Raw genomic sequence first — 21,842 nt, 5'->3', positions numbered from 1 at the left:
AGGGACCAAGCCCTATGAAGATAGGTTGAGGGACTTGGGAATGTTCAGCCTGGAGAAAAGGAGGTTGAGAGGAGACATGATAGCCGTCTTTCAGTATTTGAAAGGTTGTCACTTGGAGGAGGGCAGGATGCTGTTTCTGTTGGCTGCAGAGGAAAGGACACGTAGTAATGGGTTTAAACTTCAAGTACAACGATATAGGCTAGATATCAGGAAAAAAATTTTCACAGTCAGAGTAGTTCAGCAGTGGAATAGGCTGCCTTAGGAGGTGGTGAGCTCCCCCTCACTGGCAGTCTTCAAGCAAAGGTTGGATACACACTTTTCTTGGATGCTTTAGGATGCTTAGGGCTGATCCTGCGTTGAGCAGGGGGTTGGACTAAATGGCCTGTATGGCCCCTTCCAACTCTATGATTCTATGATTCTATTATTCTATAATGTCTTTCTATTGATATTTCAACTATTATAATTGTCTTGTTAGCTGCCCCCAAACTGGCTTGCCAAGCTGGTTTAGAGGCAGAATACCTTTGAATACCACCTGCTGGAGGGGGACAAGATAATGGGTGATAAGACTTTGCTTCCCTGCATCTCCTACGCTTCTGTACTGGGTCAGGCTGGCCACTGTTAGAAACAGGATGATGGACCCGTGATCTGATTCAACTCCTATTATATTCTTCTGCTGTTATGTTCATTTAAGCTATGGTTTTCTTTTATAAAACAAGGGCCACAACAGGTTCTGTTATTGAAAAGCTAGAATACTCAAAATTCAACCATATATGTGTGGAAAAGATATGTGTTGACCTTAAATTTCTAAGACTTTGGAATGAAAACATCTTATTTATTAACTAGAAGGAAACTGAATGAAAAATTACCTCTAGCTTTTGGAACTGAACAGACAAGGCTATTGTTCTGGCTGTGCCACAGTATCTGCAGGTATACTTTGCCTTTAATTTCCTCAGGCTATGTCTAAATTTCATTGGGGGTGAAGCAGAGAGAGAGAGAGAGAGAGAGAGAGAGAGAGAGAGCAGTCATTTTATAACAGGACCATAAAATTTCATCCATATCAATGTTCCTAAGTGTTGTGCTCAATAGATGTTTTCCTGTACATTGTTTCTCTTGATCTGGCTGACTAACTTAGGGAGTGCTCTTATTCTATACATGGAAGAGCATTCCTTACCAGAGCCATACCAGCGGTGCTGTCACATTGCAGATTACTTATGACAACCCCAGCAAAGGGCTGTGCAGGCAAATGAGAAGCGGTGGTGCTTTGCCATTGCCTTCCTCTGCAGGACATTCCTTGGTGGCTTCCCCTCCTAGTACAAACCTGGCTTAGCTTCTGAGATCTGACAAGATTGGGCTGTACCATGCCACCTTCCGTCCCACCTATTCCAGCTATCTGGCATTAATCTCATGGTAAAGTAAAGGTAAAAGTATCCCCTGTGCAAGCACTGAGTCATGTCTGGCCCTTAGGGTGACGCCCTCTAGCATTTTCTTGGCAGACTCAATACGGTTTGCCATTTCCTTCCCCAGTCATTACCGTTTTACCCCCCAGCACACAAGCTGAGTACTCATTTTACTGACCTCGGAAGGATGGAAGGCGAAATAAGTAAATGCCTTGCTTCTGTCTCATGTTAGAAGGCGGGATGGGGAGACAGATGCAGAATTTTGGTCCCCGATGCCACCTCCTTTCCCAAAAAAAAGTCCAAGGCTTTATTTGTATTCACAAGAGTTTATTATTATATTAAGAATAGTAATTTATTAAGTAATTTATTAAGATAATAAAGCTGCAAAAGGAAAGGATGTGCTTGTGCTTTGCACTTTCTGTTTTGCCCTGATTTGCTCTCAGACCGGGTGGGGGTGGCATCTCCAACAACCTGAGACTTTTACAAGTTGTACTCACACTCAGTCCCTTCAAATCCTTTCATGCAAGAGTTGCAGAAGTTGTATTTCAGATGGGATGGAAATGCAGGGCATTTGATTTCATTTTTATAATTTCTTTCGATGATCTAACAGACTCCCACCAGGTAAAGGCAGCCACAACAGAGATCCCACCAGTTGGGTGAGGGGAGGCAAGGATAAGACATCACAGTGGAGTTGGGATGAAGCTGGGCCACAACTTTATTCTTTTGCAGCTTTCAGTAGCATTTTGGATGCCGGGAACGCTGATGTAATGAGCTTATTTGCATCCCTGACACGCCTGGCAGGTATCCTGTGGAAGAAGACTGGCTTCAACCCAATTGCAGGTGCATATGCTTTGCCTGCCAACACCCACGGCCTGGAATCTATATCTGATGTGTCCTTTCTTGAGCTGGCAGCACTATCAGCCCCTGCCCCTGAGTCTCCTCAAGGGGATCCCCTTTATTGGGGTAGCAGAAAAGTGCCCTCTCCTGAGTGGTCCTTGCTAACTCAGTTGTGGCAGACCACCACAGTACCATGCAGATTCTGGGATTGAATCCCTTTAGAACAAAATGTAAAATGTCTCCTATTAATAAGCAAAAGAAGTCCTGAGAATCTGCGTCCCAGTTGCTGGATGAATACAATTCTGAATGAATAAAACTGCAGAGGAAGTTTGAGAGCGGCTCCCTCTTTCATGGAAAGATTGATTTTCAGTGTTTATATGCAAAACAGACCAGAAAAAGAACCGTAAGCGCCCTCTAGTGGTGATTAGTCATCACTGCAAAGAAGTCTTTCTCTTTTGGCTTTGTATGAAGATGCAAACCTGTTTTTATATAATCAAATTACAGTAGCACCTTTAAGACCAACAAAGATTTATTCAAGGCGTGAGCTTTCGAGTGCAAGCACTCACGCCTTGAATAAATCTTTGTTGGTCTTAAAAGGTGCTACTGGACTCTGATTTTATTGTGCTACTTCAGACCAACACTGCTACTCATTTGAATCCGTTTTTATATAGTCCTTACTGTAGAAATCCTAATATTAACCCTCAGTTTGAACTATTCTTCCTACTTTGGCTACGGGGACCAAATACTAAGCATTTTGAAACCCATCTGATGTAATCAGTCTTTCTTCCTAGCGTGATGCTCTTTGTGGTCCTTTAAGAGCATTTTGAGACAGAGAAATGCAATTGTTGGAACTTTTCCTAGCATTCATGTTCATGTTTAACTAGAGCTAAGGGAGTAGTCTTAGAACTGAGTTCTGTGTTGGGCTCTTGGTATGGTACTTGGATGTACCAACCTTACTGTCAGTAGAGATACTGTCAGGCAGCTGCCATTTCAGATTTCCAAATCCCTGTGCAGACTGGATGCCCTTGTGGCTTCAATGACAGTGCTTCTTCCTTTGCATATTTGATCCAAAGACTTGGAAGGCAAAACCGTGCTCCTCACCACAGCAGCCTACTGGGAAACGTTTCATCAGCTGACTTCATGATTGTCATACAGGTTTCAAAAGCACGGAATAAAACTAAAAAAACCAAAACGGGGGAGGAACTAGAACTGGAACCATAAAAACCTAGCTGGTAACATGACCATCAAAGGTTGAATATCTGTTTTGTTGTTAAAATTATATTACTTTTATTGTGCACAATTGCAATGGGTGCAATACATGCACTAATAAAGAAACACACCATTGAAAATTTTGGGCAGCCTTTGGAAGAGAGCTAATGACTGAAAACTAGACATCTTCTTTCATTAAGTGACTCTGATACTTTACAGCTCTTATTTTGGAGCTTTTGTTGTCTGCTTTACATATTTTGATTCTGCACTCTCCCACATGTAGCCAGCTGGGTAACTTTGGGCTCCCCACAGCGCCGCTTTGAGACTCCTTCAGATAGAGCAAAGTGGCATATAAGAACCAACTCTTCTTCTTCTTCTTCTTCTTCTTCTTCTTCTTCTTCTTCTTCTTCTTCTTCTTCTTCTTCTTCTTCTTCTTCTTCTTCTTCTTCTTCTTCTTCTTCTTCTTCTTCTTCCTATGTGTTAAGAACTGGTGTGTGTTAAAACCAGACCTTTGAGGAAGCCCCTATAAGGGTTGAAACGTGTCAGTCTATTGGTTCACATAGTACATAGCATAAGGTGACCAGATTGTCCTACTTTTGGAGGGACATCTGGGGGCACCTGGCAGATTGTACTTATGTTGCAACTAAGAATATATATTACAATACTATTTTTGCGTTCTATGCATTCTATGAAAATTTTTGTTGCTCCATATAGACCACATTTTTAATCAAGAACCCCCCCTCAATGGCGTCCCACTTTACCAATGTTAAAATCTGGTCACCTTAACATAGCACCATAGGCTATATGTATGCTTTTAATTCCTATAGTTGTTTTAAAAATTGTGCATAATAAAAGTAATATAATTTCAACAACAATAGAGACATTCAACCTTTGTAGGTCGTAACTGTTGCCAGTTGGGTTTTTATGGTTTCAAAAGTACAGAAGCCTCGGCAGGGAAAAAGTTGACATTCCGTATGTGCATTTAAAATATCTTCTTCCTTTCCTGCGTCTAAAATGCAAGTGTGAAACCTGTGGTCACTTGAATGTACATTTAATTTTTACAGTGGCTATCTTTGGCTTTCTGTCCTTAGCTGTCTATATTCATGTATACACACAATTCAGACGAGAAAGGTTCAGATAGATTGTCAGGATCATCAGGTATGTTTTAAATGAAATTGGACTTTGTTGCCATTGGCGCCCCAACAAAACAGTGAAAATACCCCAGAGTTATGAAATGGGAAGAGACAGTTTGGTCAGTTATCAGCCATGACCTAGCTCGTGGTCTGCAGGCCATATGTGGCCGTGGAGCAATTTCATCTGGCCACTTTGTGGGTTTGATCTGTGATATCTTTATCTTTGTATGCAAAGCAATCAATCGAGTTAAATCATCTCTGTACTGCTGAGGCTTTTATAAGAATTCACCATGGTTCCCAGATCAAAATGGTTAAAATATTTTCACATGGAGAAATACCAAAAATAAGTAACTTTCAATAAGAGTACAGCTCTGGTTTCCCAACTAATGGGAATGGCAGGCCAATTTTTTAAAAAAAGCTTTAGGGCTTGATGAAAAACTCAAGGTATGTGCTTCATCACTGTGATGGCTTTACTGCTAGATATTGCCAGTCTTATAATGGAGCAACACTCCGCTGAACCCTGGTCCGCTTTCCAGAGAACAGTGTCCTCACCCCCCCCACCCCAATCGCAACAGTGGGCCACCTCCTGTTTGCCATCATTCTGTGTGCCAGAATAGTTAATTGGAGATGATTTCATGGATGGATAGTAATAATTCCTGATTAAAATGGAATGCTTGATTTCCAATTGCGTTGTTAATTTACCTTTTTCAACTCTTCAAAGTATTATCAATTTTCTGTCTACCAGCATATTGTACGCAAACTTGTGTTCACTGCTTTTTGGTGGTGGTGGGGAAACAAGAAAACATTAGAAGTGCTGTCTTATTCCTAGGACTCAACAGGAAATCATTTGGCAGGGCCTGCTAAATAACCTTAAATGAGTCTGTATATTTAAAGGATGCTGTTTTCATGAATCCCACTAGTTGAGGGGAGGATAGAATTAATGGGACTGTGCTCTCATCTAGTTTAGGATTCTGCAGATGCCAGGCACCTAAGATTAATTTCAGCTAAACCCTTGGCATTCCTGATCTTGTTCTGTGCTACCAAAACGTTCTACCATTAACGTCTTGATTCTAAACACATTATATGTAATTAATGGGTTTAGGACTGAGGGGTTGGTTTGCTGGCTATGGTGAGTTTAAAGTGGAGCTGCAGAGGCATCCCATAACTTCAGATTGTAATGGCTGTCAGCTGCTTTCAAAGGTAGATGATAATAAATCATTTATCTGAAAGAAAGGAATTTTTGTGCGTCAGTTAGCTGAAAGGCACTAGACACTTTTGCTTAATCAAAGGAATGTGCAAAACATGAGTTAGACTAGAGGACATTACTTGGTTTCTGTTGAAGTAAGCATGGGCAGTTGAATCTGAAATGTACTTTTCCAGTATTTCAACTTCTTTTCCAGTGGCATTTATGAATATGAAGCATCAATTACTGTGTGTGTGTGAAATTAACACAGGGAACAGAGGAATACATTAGTGTCCCATCTTGCAATTATTAGACTATTTCCACTTTCGTAAGAGGGTCTTACTCTCAATTATTTGCTAGCGAATAAATGAGTAAACTAATAATAATGCCGGGGTCTTAGTCCTTCTTCTCTAATAGGTGGCTCAAAAGAGATCCTTTGTAATTCAGTCTCCATACCATATGTCTCTGTTGACATTAAAGTGCTTAGTTCCAAATGAGTTGGCTCCATTCAAGCATCTTAATTCAAGAGTGGATGATTAGATCTTAAGCTAAAAACCTATTAGGAGGTAAGCGCTTATGTTGCTGAAAGATATTAAAGGAACATCATAGTGCAGTCGCAAATAAATCCTTTGTATCTCTAGTGCTGGTAGGTTAAGTGCTATTTGATCTTCATGCAATATTAAGAATTGCTAGAAATGTTCATAAGTTGGGCACGTTAGAAGAAACTCTCTTGATTGTCAGGCTTCTTTACAATAAGAACTCAGGCCCAAACTCTGCAGTGCAAGGAGATGGGTGGGTGTTGCCAACCTGTGTCTTCCAGTAAGATGTGAATAGTCATGTGATGTGATCTTACCATAACCCCCCCCCCACTTACACACACTCACGTACATGCACACCACTGTTAAAACCAGTGAAGGAGAGGAGGGCTCAGGGACTAGCTAGCATGTTATCGTAACACACTTTTTGTACCAGTAGCATATTCCTGTGAAGATTAAAGAGGTAGACGTGGTTTGAGACTGCTCCCAGCTCTCTCTGTGACACATAATCTGAAATAGAACAAACCAATGTGGTGCTTGAACACTCATGCCTACTTTTTGAGGAGGAAGACACGCACCTGGCCATCCTATGGAGAATTCTAAGTCCATTGACGACCTCGGGCTTAGAGGAGAGCTTGACATGGCACTGTTAATACCTTAAAATCAATGGGCCACCACTTTAACCAAAGAACTGTGGGAAATAGTATCTGAATATTAATGTTGTGCTGTGCATAGATTTGATAGGTTTGGCCTGTTGCCAAACCAGATAGCAAAACACATTTCATCGTTCTGTATTTATACCCCTCGCTATTAAGAAAGACATTCTTTACCATTTAATTGCATGTTTGGTATTCCTGTGTTCCCTCTGTATACTCTAGGAATTGTCCAGATAGAACACAACCTACAATAGAAAAAAGGAAAACAGCAATAAGCATCTTCTCCTTTGTTTGCACTAGTGAGAGGTGGCATTACAGAAATGTAACCCTCTTACACCAAGTTTAAGCTCAGGCAACATATATTCCCTGAGGTGCTCAATTGACGTATGGGGTAGATGGCATAGGATGGTAGGGATGTGTCGTTCCTTTTACTAGCTATATTTCTCTTAATTAGGCTCTCTCCTCTCCACATGACAAAATAACATCCAGAGAGGTCTCATCTTATGCCAGTGTGAAAGCTAGCATAGTTTAGAATCATAGAATAATAGAGTTGGAAGGGACCTCCTGGGTCATCTAGTCCAACCCCCCACACAATGCAGGACACTTACAACCCTATTACTCATCTATTATAACCTGCCACCCCCTTGAACCTTCACAGAATCAGCTTCTCTGTCAGATGGCTATCCAACCTCTGTGTACAGATCTCCAAAGATGGAGAACCAACCCATCACCTCCTGAGGAAGCCTGTTCCACTGAGAAACCACTCTGTCAGGAACTTCTTCCAGATGTTTAGATTGAATTTCTTTTGAATTACTTTAATCCCATTGGTTCTGGTCTGTCCGTCCTGGGCAAGAGAGAACAACTCATGCTCCATCCTCTATATGGCTGCCTTTTAAATACTTAATGGTTAGGGTGTTGGATTATGCTCTGAGAGAGCTAGATTATTTTGATCAGGACATTTGCCTAGTAACTTCCATTGATCTGTGTAGTAGACTAAGAGGCTAGGATTTGGGGGTGTGGCATGGCCCTTGGACAGACAGAAGGGTATGGCTGACCCCACAAAATTCATATGGATGGGGAAAGGGATAGCCAGGGAGCAAAAAGGCTGAAGGGCCATAACATGGATGGAACTGGAGCACTAAAGCAGTGCAGAGCAGGAGGCACTCAACCCCAGAGAGACATTGTGAATATATTGATTGAGGGCTGTGGAAGGGCCTTGTTTAGGAGGTAGGAAGCCAGATCCTGGGCTCCCTGGAGTCTTTCAGAATAGTAGTCAAGAGTCCAGTCCTAAACCATGGACAATGAAAGCTGTAACTCTACTTAGAATTTGACTGTAAGAAGGCCCTTTGTGAGTCTAAATGCAGAAAAGGAGTAGCCAATATACCAGACTGTTAAAAAAAACAGTTTTATTGTGAAGAGAAGGAAACTTTATAATGAATTATGACCCAACCACCAAACAAACTTGTTTAAAACACATGGTCATGAATGACCAAGCACTCTTAAAAGCCTTAATGGAACTTTTGGGCCCAAGACCAATATGTGTCAGGTCAGCTGAAAAATTCATAAAATGAAAGGGGGGGCATAGGAGGTTTATTCTGGAGCACTCAGTGTGGTTCTTCCACCTGTCATGTATGCTGGTGGGTGGGGTCTGGCGTGCTGCTCTAGCAGCAGCACAGTTCTGCATCAGGAGAGAGGCCTTGGGTTGCAACAGCTACTAAGAACAGTTTCTGATTGGAACTAGAGTTCATGCAGCCATGGCTGCACTGCATGTCCATTAGCAGGGTTGTTAACAAGCTGGGAGTCAAAAGCCAGAGGGTTACCAGAGCCAGGAGAGTGCAGAGAGCCAGCTGAAAGTCAGAGCCATGTAAACAATATACCAGCAAAGAGAAACCAAAGTAAAAGTTGTGGTTACCAGTCCAGATCATCAGGAGATTCAGGAGCAAGGAGAGAAAGCAGGATACCTCAGAAGTGACCCTAATTGTTCCCATCCAGTGTCCTTTCCTGCCAAGCCTTAAACCAGGCTCTAAGTCTGCATGGGAATATTTCTGGAACTCCTCACTTTCAAGTCTTCCATGCAGTGCCGGTGGGGCGGCATACAAATAAACAAATAAACAAACAAACAAACAAATAAACAAATAAACAAACAAACCAGCAAGTTATAAAATTCAGCATCAAAGATTTAGATTACGTTATAAAGATAGACAAATTCTGTTTAGTATAAAAACCATACAAGCATTAAGTAAGTTACAAATTATATGATTTTTATCCTAGCCCTGGATTCACTATCAGTTGATAGGTTTTACAAGCTATAACAATTAACTTGGCTACCGGGACTATAAATTCCAGGTTTCCATCTTCCAGTAACTGCCTAGCAGTATCTAAGTTTGAGTGACAATTATCCAGCAGAGAGGTAATTAGCTTATTGTAAAATGGGCAGCAAAGGAGGCCATGATCTACACTTTCAACCTCCCCTGATCCCCAGAGGCAGAACCTTTCCTCAACAGGGACTTTTCTATACTGTCTTTCTAGCACTACAGAAGGCAAGACATTTCATCTTGCGAGAGTGAAGGCCTTTCTGTGGCCATGTAGTTCCAATAAAGAGAGGTAAGCAGCTGGTATTACTGTATGTGCTGCTGTTCAATATCCAGTATCCTTTGTTTAAAAATAGTCTTTGCTTGTTCATAGCCTACAGCTGGGATTACAGAAGGAGCAAAACCCAGGCTTGTAAGCTTTCCTAGAACAGTCTTTAACCAGACGGTCTGAAAATTGTCCAGGAGTAGCAGTGGAGTCTACCCATGGGGGAAGAAGTTGACCATCCATGGTTTATGGATGCAATGCGTATCTTGGCTTCCATCCTGACCATGCCAGTCTTGCCAGGGAAGTGCCTTGGAGGGGCACCCCCCCCCCCACCAGCCAATCAGAAAAACAAAATTTTGCTTGGCACACAGTATCCAAAGTTCCTTCCCTCCTCCCCTGGGCCCCAGATACCTGCTGCTGAGGGCTCTCACCATTCAATTCCCAACCTGCCAGTGGGCTGAAGAAAGCCATCACTGTTTGCATGAGGTGTGGGATTCACTTGTTCTGCAACTGTTGTTCAGTTGTCAAATAAGACTTTCCCCCCACTCATGGCAGGGCACCTTCCTGCTTGTTTCACTGAACAGTTTCAGGTATGGCTCTCAAGCTAAAATACTGACACACTGTCCAAGGCCTGCCAACAACCACCATGCCCTCGTCATGACCCTGATTGAAAACAAATATTCCTAAGCTTTCCACTACTGTGAATAGAATAATTATTATTACCTGGGAATAAATGTCATTGAGTTAAGTGAGGCATCACTGTCTCTCAAAGTGTACTAAACTGCAAAAATAATTTTAAAACATTTCTACTAATAAAAAAGCAGATTCACAGAATGCTTAACAGAGGGAGGAAAACTGGGGAGATGTGAGAAGTTGATTTCTTCACACTAGGAAAATAGGCAGGTGAGCCAAGTCTCCAGATGGTGTTGTCATCCTGCATCTACACTGTGATGCCCTCATTCACTTCCTTCAGAGGTGAAATTTCCCCTCTGTTTTTCTTTCCCTTTCTTACTGAGCTGCTCGTGGTATCTGTTTTCTTTCCTTAAGAACTCTAACTGCTCCACCCTTTCCCAGTATATTTTGGTTGTTGGCTCAGCCTAGTAACCTGAGGGAAGGATTGAGAGCCTACTTTAATGTAAACTGTTCTGAAATTCCAATAAAAAAAAAAATCCATCATAGAGAGAGAAGGTCAGGTGAAACCAGGAGTAAAATTTACTCTGTAGTAAAAGAGCATATGCACAGATTTTAGTTCATGTTTCAGGTTATTGGGGGCCATTCCGCACAACTGCCAATGCAGCCAAATGTAAGCGCTACTGTAAAGTTCTACAATTAATAGCGACAGGTCTTGACAATGCACACAGCTGTTTCTAGTGGAAAAAAGGCTCTCCCACTAGTGTTGTTTTCGTTACCCACAAGTTTCCAGTCTCGCCGGAATCACAACAAAGGAGGCGATATTTTTCCGCACTTCTTACCACCCCTGGCTATCAATCAAACAGAAAAGCCAATGAACTGTTGTGTTTGTGCTCCCGGAAAGCCCCTTTCCCTTTAAAATCTGTTTTTTTAAAAACCCGAAAACACGTAGCAACGAATATTTGTTCATTCGATGTTTCAGAAAGACTTTTTTTGCTGGCATAGATGTACAGAATGGCCTAATGCATGCTCCTGATCAGGCTGAATAAAAGTTTCTTCATAAATCAAAGAGAACATAATTGACTAGATTTTGTTGGATTAATCCTAAGCAGTTATCCTTATAAGCAAGTCCCATTTTATCCCCAGTTTTCTGTTGTCTATAACCGTGTAAAAATTTAAGATATAATAATCAATCCAAAGCATGCATTTAAATGGGAATTACTACGGTTTTCCTCCCTCCCTCCCTCCCTCCCTCCCTCCCTCCCTCCCTCCCATATGTTTAATAAAGTCTGCAGACTGAAAAGTCACTTGATGCATCTGATAAAATATATTCTTACCATGAAAGCTGGAATTGCAATACATAGAAGAAATAAGGCGGGGAGGGGGGAACTTCAAACACAGAAGAATTAGATGGTGGCTGGGTGGAGAGATGAAAAGATACCCAATGGGTTGATGAGTTTAGGAACAACTCTGAACAGGAAAATGTTTTCCTCAGCTTTATAGTTAAAGAAGTTTGTAGCCAAGGAGAGCTTTCTTTTAAACTTTTAAACACCAGCAAGGAATAGCCTCTGTTTTATTTATTTGTTTTCTTATATTTATATACCGCTCTTCCCTTGTGGCTCAGGATAGTTTACAAAGAACATGAGCAGGTACAATATAAATTCAGTAACAGAGATAATAGTGGTGGTGATAGCAACAGTAACAATAACAACCACCAGTAACAATAATAGCAGTAATAATTGAAATGTTAAATTATCAACTGTAACTGTAATCCCATAGATTGGTCAATTGATGTATTGTCCCTTGATGTATTTAATGGGCGTAACTGTATGGGAGGAGGGATTCTGGGGACCCAGTAGATGTTGCTAGTTTGATTAATTTCAACTGAACTCCTGGCAGAAGAGCTGTTTTGCCGGAGGAACTGTGTTAGCTCTGGCAGGGCCCAGGTCTATTCTGGGAGCTCATTCCACCAGGTGGGGGCCAGGACAGAGAATGATCTGGCCTTGGTTGAGGCCAAACGTGCTTCCTTGGGGCCAGGGATCACCAGCTGCTTGGTATTGGCTGAGCATAGCTCTGTTTGAGGGACATAAAAGGTAAAGGTATCCCCTGTGCAAGCACCGCGTCATGTCTGACCCTTGGGGTGACGCCTTCCAGTGTTTTCATGGCAGGCTCAATACAGGGTGGCCTTGCCAGTGCCTTCCCCAGTCACTACCGTTTACCCCCCAGCAAGCTGGGTACTCATTTACCAACCTCAGAAGGATGGAAGGCTGAGTCAACCTTGAGCCGGCTGCTGGGATCAAACTCCCAACATCATGGACATCGCTTCAGACAGCATTTCTGCTGCTTGCCACTCTGTGCCACAAGAGGCTTCTTTTGAGGGGCATAGGCCCTCTTTATTTTTAAATGACAATCAAACTTGAAATAATGTTTCTAGCTTAACTAGCCCCTCATGCTGATTTGGGGGCCAGGAATTTTGTTTACTGTCCCCTCTGGTAGCTGTGATAGAAGGGCACGCTAGTGTGTGTGAGTGTACGTGTGATGTTTTCCTTACTGTATTTAATCACTCAGTTTCAAAAGAGAACGCACCCTGTGCAGAGAAAGCATAACTCCCATGGTTCCATGCTTTTTGAGCACAGCTTCTCTGGCTCCCATGAACTTTGAAAATGTGTCTGTCCTATTCCAGTAAGAGTAAAGCAAGGCCAATACTTTTATCACTTAAACACTGAACAAGGTATCAAATGTGCCTCAGAGACACTCTCCTTAAGTGCAACTTGATGTATCTTTTACATTATTAATAGCTATTCTACTCAAAAAGTGCTGCCAAGGCATATCAGGTCTGATAGCACAGAGAAAGTGTTGAAAACTTATGGCTGTCTAGTTTTGCCCTGTTTAGTAATAGACACCCAGTGCTGGTTTACGCTTGAGGTTTACGACTGAGCTATACTTTCCCCGGTCAGTCAGTCAGTCATTCAGCAAAATCTGAAAGTGCTTACTTTGAATAAAGGTGCATGGTGTTCATAGAGCAGGCTTTCTCATCCAGGGTTTTGTGATGAGGATGTGTGGATTTTGTGAAACCCTAATGTTTCTTGACGGCCCTGGAAGAGTTACCTTAATCGGTGGGAGTTTTAATATTTTTTTTAATTGCTAAACATTTTTCAGGTGATATGACCATATATGGCCATGTTGACCTCCCCCCCTTTCCCAAAATGGCCAACGATTGACCTGGAGGGGTAGGAAGGAGAGGGGCCCCGGGTAGATGTGTCCACAGCTATGCTTCCCAACCATATTCTGCATTATTGCGCCCCTTCTGGGGTTTCTCAAAGCCTGAAAAATGTTTTGGGGTTTCTCAATGGTAAAAAAGTTGAGTAAGGCTTTTATAGACAGTTACTCCCAAGTAACTGGCCATCAAGTTGAGAACCTTTTTGTAGGATTTCCCCATGTGTACTCCAGTGAGTATTTGAGGTTGAAGGCAGACAAAATATGATCTTTGATAGTGACAGCTTGAATAGCCCAGACTGGCCAAAGCTTATCAGAGTTTATAAGCTAGGTAGGGACAGTCTGATTTGTACTTGGGTGGGAGACCAAGGAAGATCAGAGTTGTTATTCAGAGGATGGCTGCAGTAATCTGTTTTATAATTTAAAGGCAGCAGAGGGACATACCTGTGCAGCAAGGAAATGCTTCAAAGACCCAGAGAAAGAAAAGCAGTGTAGCCACCCTCTGAGCCAGCAATGCGGTTTATGCAGCACAGATTTTGCTGGCAGAGCAGTGCTAGTTAAAGGAGCCAACACAAAAAATCTCAGAGCAATAATAGTAAAGCCCAGAAGGAGTTCAGGGTGAGTCCAGGATGAGAATGTGTGGATTCTCATGAGGAGGGGGCTACCCAGAAAGATAACAATGGCGATTGTGTCTAGACAGGGTGGACAGAGGGGCTGGCAGGTCAGAGGCTTCATCAATGCTTGAGTGTAGGGGGGGGGAGATATTCAGGCAAGGTCAGTGAAAAATAATCAAGCCTACCTGGCTGCTTGATAGTAATTAAATTTTGTACTCAGGAAGACTTTCCCTTGCTGATGAAATTTCCTTGATAGATCTAGATGGGTGCCTGGCTTTGCAAACCTCCATGGCAATGGGTAGGCAGAGGTCCCACTTGTTAGCATAGTCTGGGGAGAGCCTTGACCTCCAAAGCAAGGCATTTATCACTCCTAAAATGGCTGCAAATGCAGAGTTATCCCCAATTGTGTCAAGGCAGACTGCATATATCTAGTAAGAGGGATCTTGGTCACAGTGAAGGAATAGAATCTTTGAGAGTAGCAGGTAAAAGGCTGTGCAGTAGAATGTAATGGGGTATAATGGCAGGTCTCAGTTAATTACTCTCAGCATTCCACAATTAAGGATACATCTGCCCCCCCCCCCAATATCCAGTTTTGACACATTTATTTCCTTCACTATGTTTCCCCTCAGAATTAAACCCAAACAAATGGTAGTCATATAAACTAAGCTTGTTTTTCCTGTTTGGTCCTTGAATCTGTTGAGCATCATGATGCTGAATGGTAATTTTCTGTTCACCCTCTACCTGTTTCTATGGACTTTCCATATCATTGCATCTGAAGAAGTGTGTGTGCATGCACATGAAAGCTTATACTTGGAATAAAACTTGTAAAAAGTAATCTATTTTTTATTTTTAAAAACAAGACAATAATAGAAAAAGGATCCAAAAGAAAAGGAGGGACTATATGACAAATCACATATATTAAAAACCTTTGTACACAGCCAGGTGTAGAATGGTAAATATTTCTCCCCAACATCCCCTTCATTACAATCCTTAAGATACTCTCTATAAAATGCAATAGCCCTACTACAAACATTTTAAATTTTACATTGCATAACTAATACTATAGTTGTAAAATTTCATCATAACTACTTATTCCATGTTACATATAATATACTAGCCACAGTTTCCAATATACCCAAATTCACAAGTTAGTTTATTATACAAAGATATTTTTTGTTCAAAATCCATTTCTTTATTCCTTTATATTCAAAACTTGTTCTCATTCTGCTTTGGCATTGTAATATGTTTATATGCATTGCAATACATTTATATACAATTTTAAAACTGTTTCACATTTTAAGTTTGTCTCCTGCTGACACAATAAATACTCCAGCTCTCCTGCCTTGAATAAAACTTGGTTGGCCTTAAAGTGCCAGTGGCCTCCGTTATGCAATAGAATGGTTAGGTTAAAAGCAGCAGAACAAAGTTTGAATCCAGCGGCACCTTTAAGACCACCAAAGTTTTATTTGGGGTATAAGCTTTTGTGTGCATGCACAGGAAAGCTTATACCGAGAATAAAACTTTGTTGGTCTTAAAGCTGCTGGTGGACTCAAATTGTGTTCTGTTAGAAGAGTCCTTGCTTCATAATGCTGACAAGTTTGCAGTCCTCAGACTGGTTGCTAATTAGCACTGCATACTTTAAAAAAAAAGAGCCTCTTGTGGCGCAGAGTGGTAAGGCAGCCGTCTGAAAGCTCTGCCCATGAGGCTGGGAGTTCAATCCCAGCAGCCGGCTCAAGGTTGACTCAGCCTTCCATCCTTCCGAGGTCGGTAAAATGAGTACCCAGCTTGCTGGGGGGTAAACGGTAATGACTGGGGAAGGCACTGGCAAACCACCCCGTATTGAGTCTGCCATGAAAACGCTAGAGGGCGTCACCCCAAGGGTCAGACATGACCCGGTGCTTGCACAGGGGATACCTTTACCTTTTTACTTAAAAAAAAAAATTATGTATTTATTTTTCCGCTTACATAACACCCATCTCTGCTAGTGGAGTTGGGGCAGTTCGCAACAATGAATTAAACAATTTAAAAAACCAATTAAACATCACAAGAAAGCTAACAAGAAAACTAACAAGCCCCATCCCACCCCTCAGCCATCTTCATTTTGGCCTGTAGACTTGGCGGTAAGGAAGGTAACATGTGCCAAGCAAGAATAGAAAGGTGGGGGGAGGACCTTGGGAGGAGAGGAGGGAAGCCCACATGATATGAGGCCACCATGGCCTTAACTATAGGCCTGGCAGAAAAGTGCCATCTTACAGACTCTGTGGAACTGTATGAAGAAGAAGAAGAAGAAGAAGAAGAGTTGGTTCTTATATGCCGCTTTTCCCTACCCGAAGGAGGCTCAAAGCGGCTTACAGTCGCCTTCCCATTCCTCTCCCCACAACAGACATCCTGTGGGGTGGGTGAGGCTGAGAGAGCCCTGATATCACTGCTCGGTCAGAACAGTTTTATCAGTACCGTGGCGAGCCCAAGGTCACCCAGCTGGTTGCATGTGGGGGAGCGCAGAATCGAACCCGGCATGCCAGATTACAGTCCGCACACCTAACCACTACACCAAACTACACCAAACTGGCTCTCAGTATACTGGTATACTGTTGGAGCAATCATAAGCAAGTCTGTTCAGAAATGTCACATTTTACTCAGTGAGGCTACTTCCCAGGCAGATGTTCTTAGGGCTGGAAGTGACCTTAAATTTTCTTTATGGGGGCAACAATAACCAGCAGTTCGAAATCTGCAGGGGGGAGTGTAAAATATCAATTATGATGATGATGTTTATAAGGAATTCATTTAGAATTCAACACTGTTTAAAAAGAATGTCCTCAGGCTAAGAACTCCCACTTTGCCTAGCTGCGTTAAAAGAGAAATAACTTTTCTCATTCATATGAATCATGGGAAAATCTGTTTCAGGCATCTGGTTATGAGTAAACACTTAACAGTGCAGTCCTATGCAGAGTTGCTCCACTCTAGTGCCTGTGGGTATAAGAGTGCAGAAACTGCACAGGATTGCACATAAAATATTTCTAAATAAGGTTAAATATTCCAGTTACATTGAAAATTGATTTAAAGAAGGCTGGAAATTTTCAGAAAACATTTGGCCAAAATGCTGTCTTGATGCTACATTCCCCATTCTTTTTTCCTCTTCTGAATCATTCCTTAGCACTGAATACCATTCCTTAGCACTCACAGGAAATATTCGTTATTTTGTTACCCTGTCTCAAGAGGCCTGAAAATGTTCAGACGTATTTAACTAGTCTGGACCCCATATTAACAACCACTCTAGCTACACCTACCTTGTGTTGTCCACTGAACTGACAGTTCTCCCCCCATCTCCTCATGCAAACCCATCTCCTCAAGGAGCTGTTGGATCTTGATGCTGAGGTCTTCCCTACTTTATATGCCCTCCTCTTTTACATTATAGAACAGTAGGGCATATGAACTTTTGGAACAACTTGCAGTTTTATTCCAGTCTAGCATAGAAATACAAGAACAGACTTGTACCAATAAAGCAAATAACACAAATAATTGCAAAATAAATTGGACCTCTGTATAGAGGATTGAATGGAGGCCTGCTCTACTATCAATGAGGTAATAAGCAATCATACATATCTTCAAGTGGATAGATGGACAGGAAGTTTCAAGATCTGAACAAATCTGCCATTGGTACAAAGCCTCCTTATTTCAAATAAGGCCTTTAAAAAGATGTGGTTTAGCCTCTGGGGTCTGTTCCTTTAAACTCTGGGGGACACAACAAATTAAGATGCTATTGAAGATCAGCCACTGTAAACAAAACAGGTGGGGATGGATGGTATGCGCTTTGAGGTTAGGCTTCACTTAATCTACTAAAGAGGTTCTCCAGCTGTGTTCCCTGTAAGATTAAAGAGTCTAGCCTTGCAGAGTTACTATTTCAAAAGTAAGGATTGGCTATTAATAGAAGGATAATAGTTTAGGCAAGAGATGATTAATTGCATTTGACAATCCCCTCCAACAAGTAATTTCCAGATCAATGGAAAAGGTAATTTTTTTGTGATTTATTATTTTTAATTTGATTTATAGACTGCCGTCTCCAATCAGTCTTGGTGTGGTGCAGATCAGTCATCAATACAAAATTCTGATAAAAGCAGTAAGACAATAAAAACATAAAACAGTATCCTGCATGATCTGCTAGGATTTTGTCTCTGTCTCTCCAGTCGATATCTGTGATGGGGGAAATTGTGTAGGGGAGGGGCACTTGATTTTGTTTACTTGCCCCTGGCCACAACTATATCCCTGGTGGAATAGTGCCATTTTGCAGGCTCTATGGAACTTTGATAATTCCATAGATCCTCCTTTCTTAGGGTTATCTCTTGAACAAGCACACTGACAAAGTTAAGTACTGTGCACAGTTTTCTTAGTTGCTCCTTGTGGTGCCATTCATGTAATAGATAAGATCTTCTTGAATAGACACTGGTCTAAGTGAATCAGTGGTATTGGTCTAGCCAAGTTCTTTCTTCTGGACTTCTCTCTTTAATCACTTGTATCTTTCTAACAGGTATACCTGAGTAATCTCTTTAATTCTTTTGTTTAGTCTAAATTAGGTTTAAGGTAAAGGTAAAGATATCCCCTGTACAAGCACCAAGTCATGTCTGACCCTTGGGGTGACGCCCTCTAGCGTTTTCTTGGCAGACTCAATACGGGTTGGTTTGCCAGTGCCTTCCCCATAATTAGGTTTAGAACTATTTAAAAAATGGTTGATTGCTGTCAGGACATGCACAATTGCAGTGGAGTCCCACATGGCCCCTGCTGTATGATAGTGCTGAATGTTGTCTCTGTGATATGTTATGACTGACAACCATGCTTGTACAACATATTTAACTGTGAGCTCTAATTGGCTTGAGTGAAATGTGTCAGTGCATTACAAGGTCCAGCTGTGAAATTTATACCTTCAGCTGTGCTTTCAAGGTATAGCAGTTATCAAAATAACCTTAATTGCTGCGGTATTGTTTCATATTCTCACATGATTGATGCTGCACAAAAGAAAATTGAAGGGTATCATTTATTTTAATAAAATGGTATTGTTTCACTTCATTACAGTTGTCTAATGAGTGCAAATCGGTGAGGCTTTTTTTCTTAATATGAAGAGACCTCTGTTAGAATCTTTTGAGTGATATTTAGCCTGTTTCCTGGCATCTTGTGACATCTATTCTGCATAATTCTTTATTTTACAATAGTACATTTTCTTTTTTGAAACATACATAAGTTGTAAAATTGACATATTGCTATCAAAACGTCTAAAATGGGTAACAGTGATTGCCTGTCAGGTGACATTTCGGACTGCCATTAATATGCATATTCGAAAAAGAGAGAAACGAAAAGAGAAGAGCTCAGATGAAGTGGAAATGGACCTCATGATACAAAAAGGAACAAATCTGACTTTTATGTCCTGGTCTGGCCTCCTTTTCCATAGATCAGAAGTGGCAGTTCCCATTCTGGAATTTGTAAAGTTACTAAAATTTATTATCCAATTATTTTATTACAGGAGGCACCTTAACAACTATTCCCATCCTACCACAGACACAGTCCTAAAGCCTACTCTTTTCTTTGGGGAAGAAATTTCACACTAGGACTGGGCCGAAATGCCTGTTCTATGAAAATCTGCAGAAGGGTTCCTGCTTAGGCTGGCAGGCAGGCACTTACTGGTGAGCGTGAGTTGGGCTCTCTGGCTAAAAAGGGCATCATGGTTGCTGAGGGCCAGGCACTGGAAGACACTGGCTGTGCCTTCAACAGTATGAATGTGCTGCTCACTCTTGGCCACCTTCAGCATGGCCACTGCACAGATAGCTACAGCTGGTGAGATGAGGCAGCCACCTGTCAGGAGGCCTCTGCACCCCACCTCCAGTGGTGAACCCCATAAGCCCCACTGGAAACACCACCAGAGAAGGATGTGTCAGGTGGGAATGGCTAAGCAAATGCCTTGGTCTCCTGCTGGAGCTACAGCCCAGGATGACCTTACAAGTGGCTCAAGGTGCCTACTGCATGCAGGGTGCTTTGTAAAAGGAGTGACAATGGCTGCCTCTGCCAGCCAGAGGAATGCTTGATGGATGCACATACCAAAGAAAGCCAGCTTGGTGTAGTGGTTAGTAGCATGGTGAGTTGGTTTTGATTCCCTGCTCCCCCACATACAGCCTTCTGGGTGAACTTGGGCTCACCACAGCACTGATAAAACTGTTCTGACCGAGCAGTAATATCAGGGCTCTCTCAGCCTCACCTACCTCACAGGGTGTCTGTTGTGGGGAGAGGAAAGGGGAGGTGAGTATAAGCCGCTTTGAGACTTTGGCATATAAGAACCAACTATTCTTCTTCAAAGAGTCAGGCTGGCAGGCACTGCCCGTGGCCGGCTGTTAGTCAAGGACAGACCTGGAGAGTGTGGCTTATCTGTAACAGAGGAAGGAGAGGAGGAGAAGGGGAGGAGCTGCAGCCTTGACCACTCTCACATCTTCCCACCCACCTCAAAGTGCAGGGGAACTCAGTTTAGGGAGAATACTGGTGCTCGCTCTAGTGGTACTCTACTTGCCACAGCCTAGATATACGCCTACTACTCCCTGTTTAACTGGGTAGGAAAATTTCTTCTTTCACTAGATCGATCCCCTTTCCTTGGCCAAAATGGAAGTTTCTGTCTACTTCTGAAAGTTCTATGCCAACTTTCCCCCAGTAGCAGATATTTCAGCAGTGCGCATTCCTCCCACTCTTTCAAACTGAGCAAAACAGGATGGCAGGGTCCCAGGGGAGGTGGCAGGTTTGGGAGAAGCTGGCAAAGAATGAAAGAAGGTGGCAGGGAGGGGCATTGAAGAACCATTAGGAAAGACCATGCAGCTGCCAGCCATGGAGGAAACGAGAAAAGGGGAGAGAGGCAGGGCAGAGAGACATGGACTGAGCACTCTCTCTCTCTCTCTCTCTCTCTCTCTCTCTCTCTCTCTCTCTCTCTCTCTCTCTCTCTCTCTGTGTGTGTGTGTGTGTGTATATATGTATATGTATATATATATATGTATGTATGTATATATATAATTCAGGTGGGGGGTCAGAGGAGCTTCTTTTCCAAGCCCAGGCTTGAAGGCAGATTGCATTAATCTGCCTCAGCCCCCCCCCCCCCAAGGCTTGGAGGTATCTCTGTAAGCAACTTGTAACCAAAGGAAATATTCATTGTTGCAACAATAATTTGTTTCTTTCCAGGGGTAGCTTTTATAGGAGGGAAGGCAAATTTAATATCTCCTGGACTGGACACATAGTCAAGGCGCCTCCAGCTGACTTGAATCAGCTTGGAAGGACAAGGGTCAAGCACCAAGGACACTGGCTGGACTTTTCTCAATAGTTTGTTCATCACCTTAATATTCATGTTAATTGAAAGTCACCCAAACAACTGATTACATGGTGCTCCAATACAAGATCAAACTGTAGTTTCCTTGAAATTAAGAATGAATTTTTGAATATTTGTCTTTCTTTCTGGGGTCATAATAATTCAGCATTTGGTGTCATAATAGTGTGAAAGCTGTTATAAAATAATAAGGGTGCTGAGGATCAGGGCTGTAGCCACAGGGGCACTAGTGGGAACTCACCCTCACTCAGAGCCTTGAAGGGGCCAGCTCATTCCTTAATGTCATTTATTTTTTAAATAAAGCAAAATATAAATAAATATATGCAGGCAGGATTCAACCTACTAGAACTATTCAGCCCGGTACCAAAAGGCATTTGGTAACCAAAAGGCAGGAAGTATAAAAATTAAATTTAATTTGATTGATATTTAATATATGAAATATATTTAAGCATGGTGCACTATCAGTATTTTGTTTTCCATTAATATTTTCTTCTCCTCTGCAACATGTA

The 21,842-nt window shown here is 42.0% G+C and overlaps 1 protein-coding gene across 4 annotated transcripts in view; it reads left to right on the top strand.

Moving 5' to 3' along the window:
- NFIB (nuclear factor I B) overlaps positions 1–21,842 on the top strand; it is a 340,661-nt gene that overhangs the window by 35,552 nt on the left and 283,267 nt on the right. The window lies entirely within an intron of this gene.

This window comes from Paroedura picta, chromosome 7, assembly GCF_049243985.1.
Source record: "Paroedura picta isolate Pp20150507F chromosome 7, Ppicta_v3.0, whole genome shotgun sequence".
Classification (NCBI taxonomy): Eukaryota; Metazoa; Chordata; class Lepidosauria; order Squamata; family Gekkonidae; genus Paroedura; species Paroedura picta.
This window is presented reverse-complemented; position numbering and strand designations above follow the sequence as displayed.